The sequence below is a fragment of the Chrysochloris asiatica genome, unplaced genomic scaffold (assembly GCF_000296735.1).
Source record: "Chrysochloris asiatica unplaced genomic scaffold, ChrAsi1.0 scaffold00013, whole genome shotgun sequence".
NCBI lineage: Eukaryota > Metazoa > Chordata > Mammalia > Afrosoricida > Chrysochloridae > Chrysochloris > Chrysochloris asiatica.
The window spans coordinates 35,849,592-35,854,540 of NW_006408531.1; positions in this window are offsets into that span (position 1 = coordinate 35,849,592).

Below are 4,949 nucleotides of genomic sequence, written 5' to 3' on the forward strand. Positions count from 1 at the left end.
CTCCACATGTGGAGGAAAGAAATGTGATGAGAATTGAAGATGCTTGGAATCTTCATTAGTACAGTGAACTAATGGAACATGTAAACATCATTGTCCACGACTCTGAGAACAGAAAATCTAGATGGTGTCTGGATACCACTACCAACTGCTCTGCAAGACATCACATGAGAAGGTCTGGATAGAATGGGAGAAAATGTGAAACTAATCTCAAAATTTTAAATTAATAAATCAATATAGAGAGACCGACCTTACTTGTCAGAAAGAAATTGGAGAAAGCTGAGACTATGGTGCTTGATCATTCTTCAGGAACTCACCCCAATGGCCCCAGTTTTAGCCAAGCAGTAGATAGGTATATAGGGGGCCAACAACACTAGTAAGGTATGCTCACCATGGAATTATCAATCATTTAAAATGAAAAAGGGCAACATTTTCTTAGAAACAAAGTTGAGAAAGGATTGGAAGATGGGTGAAATAGAAATATGAGCCACAGGGAGAAAGTGGGAGAACTGTTGTTTCAGGGAGGGGATTGTAATTACTGATATGAAACAAAAAGTATGATTTGTTGAATGTAAAACTAATGGTTTTGTGTGTAAACCTTAAGTCAATTCACAGTAAAAATTAAAAAGAAAGTTTTCATAACTTTGCTTTTTGTATACTCCACTACATTTATGATTATATTTGCAATAAAGGTAAATATATACAGTATACTAGTATCCTCTGTCAAACATATGTGTATATATATTTGTGGGCATACTGCTACTCTCCCTTTCACACCCATTAAACCTGTGTATCTATCCATGCATCTACTTATAGATCACCTTCAATGTGGATTGTTTATATTTTAATCTTTACCTGTGTTACATTTACCTCTTGCACTCTTCTCAGTGTTTTCTTCTGCCTCTATCTTTTTTTCTTTGCCAACATCCCTCTTAATGTATATTGCCTTTCCCTAAGTTAACAATTTCTTCCTTTTGATTACAAAATCCCTGAACTGAAGTTGAATACATGACTGCCTTGTTAGAGACCAGGAGGTATGGGTACTTTTTGCCCAATGTGCTGGTAGTAGAAGTGATATATTCAACTTCTGTATCATGTTACTTTAAGAAGAAAATGTTTGCCTTCAGTCATGGATTGAATTGTGTCTCCAATATGTGTCAGTTTGGCTGAGCCAAGATTCTCGGTGGTTTGGCAGTTATGTTATGATCCCCTATGCTATAAGATGCTATGATAAACCAATAAGAGAATTAAGTATGAGATTGCTGTTGTTGTTGTTGTAATTGCTGTTGAGTGGGTTCTGACTCATAGTGACCCTGTATAGGGTTTCTAAGGAGTAGCTGATGAGTTTGAACCACTGGCCTTGTGGTTCAAATTGATCTTATGGTCCAGTGCCTTAATCCTGCCATGACACTGCTCTGATGTATAGGAGATTCCAAAGGGTTTGGCACTCAACACTTTTTATCTTGTTGATGTTAAGTGCTATCAAGTTGGTTACGACTCATAGTAACCCTGTATAGGGTTTTTGAGGAGTGACTGTTGAGTTTGAACTGCTGACCTTGCAATTAGCAGTCCAGTGTTCAGCCTACAGAGCCACACCACTATTCCAATCTTAAGAGAGATCAAAGGAAGGAGATGTAAGCAGAGAAAGAATAAAGAGCCAGGAGTGGAGTGTGTGCCTTGGACTTGGGTTTTCTGCACTGTGAATTTACTAGATTCAGAGAGCAGTTGATTTCAAGACACACGGAGATCTCCAAGGATGCTGGAACAACATATGCTGAAAGGCGACAAGGAACTTGCTTCAGAACTGGTGCTCTGAATTTGTACTTCTAGCCTCCTAAACTGTTAGAGAGAATAAATTTCTGTTTGTTAAAGCCATCCACTGTGGCATTTCGGTCCTAACAGCATTAAAAACGAAGACACCTTCCTTTCTCTCTTTTCCCCTTCTGCTGCTTTAAATACAAGATGGAAGCCACTTCTGAGGCTACAAATTATACTAATAAAAGTTTCTAATCTATGTTCAATTCAGAATACTTCATTTTCTGTTTTCTGCTACCATCTCCTCTACATATTTTCTTCCTTAGAATTCCTCATTGTTCTTGATTTATTACTTCAAATTCATCTGCAAACCTGTATCCATATTTTCAAAAGATACCTTCAATTCAACCACTTCTTTTCATTTCTGCTGTTAAGTTTAAATGTTTAGTCTGTTTCCCAATTTCTATTCTTGTTGCTGACAATGTTTTTCCCACACAGCAATCAGAGCGCCTTTTAAAAAATGACAATAAGAATACACCACTGCCCTGCTTAAAATCTGCCAATCTCCAATTGGCATCTTTTAACACTTAACATAAAATCTTGACCTGAAAGTTCATGCAGAATCTGGACCCTGCATTTTTTCTGAAGGCATCTTCTAGTGATTTCTTTTTAATACCTGCCTAAATGACTGCAGCCCCTGACACCCTTCTTGTTCTTACTGCGGTGTCTTTGTATAAGGAGATTTTTTTTTTTTTAAGCTCATGAAAAAATGCAACTAAGAGATAAAAATTAAAAATATAAACTTAATTTTTCCAAAAGCTGATCAAGATCAAGATCAAGACATTTGTAAGTGATAATTCAAGTTACTTTGTCTATCCCTTAAGAACTGAGCAGCTTGTGTCAATGAAGTCTTTTTTTACATTATTAACTGAACAAAAATGAGTGCCCTTTAAAGGTTTTTTTAAGATTAGGAACAAAAAGAAGTCAGGAGCCAAACTAGGACTGTAAGATGGATGGATGTCTAATGATTTCCCATAGAAAGTTTTGTAAAATTGTTCTTGTTTGATGAGAGGAATGAACGGGAGAATTTTCGTGATGGAGAAAGGCTCTCTGGTGAAGCTTCCTTGGGTGTTTTTCTGCTTAAGCTTTGGCTAACTATCTCAAAATGCTCTCTGAATAAGCAGATGCTATTTTCTTTGGCCCTTCAGAAAGTCAATAAGCAAAATGCTTTGAGCAGCCCCAAAATTGTTGCCATAACCTTTGCGCTTGACCATTCCATTTTTGCTTTTGCTGGACCACTTCTACGTCTTGGTAGCCATTGTTTTTATTGAGCTTTGTCTTCAAGATAATGCTGATAAAGCCACGTTTCATTTCCTGTTACAGTTCTTCCAAGAAATGCTTCAGGATCTCAATCCACAAATTTAAAAAGTAACCATTGAAAGTTCTACTTTTGTCTTTAGCTGATCAGGAGCAACAGTTTTGACATCCATCAAACAGGTTTGCTTTACTTTAATTTTTCAGTTAGAATTAGGAAAGCTAAACAAATGGAGAGATCTATTGTGTTGGCTATTATTTCTGCTGTTAATCATTGTTCCTTCTCCATTAGGGTATGAACAAGATGAACTTTTTTCCTCATATATCAATGAGTATGGTCTGCTGCTACAGGTTTCATCTTCAACAGCAAGAAAAAAGAATATAATTTAAAAGAGAGAACGTTGTTATTGTTGTTAAGTGCCGTCGAGTCGGTTCCGACCCATAGCGACCCTGTACAGGGTTTCCGAGGGTGTAAATCCTTACGGGAGTAGAAAGCCTTATCTTTCTCCCACGGAGTGGCTGGTAGTTTCGAACTGCTGACCTTAAGGTTCACAGCCCGATTCGTAACCACTACGCTACCAGAGATCCTTAAAAGAGAGAATAGGGTGAGAAAAATAGTTGCAGAAGAGATAACTGATGAAGAAAATACAAATAAAGAAAAACACTTAACAAAACTAGGAAGATGGAAGGAGAAATGAGAAAGAGACCAGAGAATAGTAAAGAAAATCAAGAGGAAAAAAATAAATAAAAAGAAAAGTTGGGAAATAAGAAACAAAAGAAAGTATGAAAGTGGAGATAGAAAGCAGGGAAGGGAAAAGTAAGAAGAAACAGTAAAGTAACAAAAGCAATGAAAGGGAAAAAACAGTGCAGGTGCCAGACTCGAAGTGGAGAAAACTGGTGGGCACCTGCCAGCCAAGGAGCTCACAAGATTGGTGGGGAGGGATGAGATAGTAGCATTCCCAGCCCTAGATGGAGTTCTTATTGGTTTAGGTGTTGTGTATGTTCAGCACCCAAACTAGAAATATTGCAGGCCCCAAAAGTAGCTTGTATCAGAGGGCAGCTGGGAGAAGGGTACCTGCTTATAAGAATGCCCTCTTGGATAGGGCTGGCCAGGACCAGTCTGCAGGTCTGGAGTAGTGCTCACCTGTTTCATTTGGTTTCCCATGTCTTTGTTGTAGAGGGTCTGTGTAGTGAGTCTACCTAGCCTGCCACTTTGACAAATGTCCTTCTTTTATTTCATTTTATTGTTGGGGTTGTATGGAGCATAATGTTTCATCTACTTCATGACATTTGGGCTTAATGTCTATAACTGAGTTATGGTTTCTTGCTGCAACAGTGCTTCATAACCTTTATTCTAATTTCACTTCTTGCTGCACCACTGAAACTACTCAAGCTTTCAATGAATCAAGTCTAGCTATGATTTTCAGAATCCCTAGATGGCGCAAATGGTGAAGCACTTGACTACTAGTTGAAAACGTGGTGCTGTAAGATAATCCCTGGACAGATAATCAAAAGGTTGGTAGTTCAAACCCACTTGTCACTCCTTGGAAACCCTAACTACTCTTAGGGTTGCTAACTCAATGGCACTCAGCAACAACAACAACATTAGTTGAAAGGTTGGATGGTCTGAACTCACACAAAGATGTCTCTGAAGTCAGGCCTGGTGGTGGTGGTGGTTATGTTCTGTAGAGTTGGCTCAGACTCATAATGACCCTGTATTGGGTTTCTGAGGCTGTAAATCTTTACGCCTCTTCTTTCTCCTGCAAAGACAGGCCTAATAATATGCATATATGGGCTCACCATGATTTATAATTCATTTGACAGCATCTAACAACAACCACCTTGATTTACCGTAATAAGTTGAATGCTTATTGTGAGCAAAG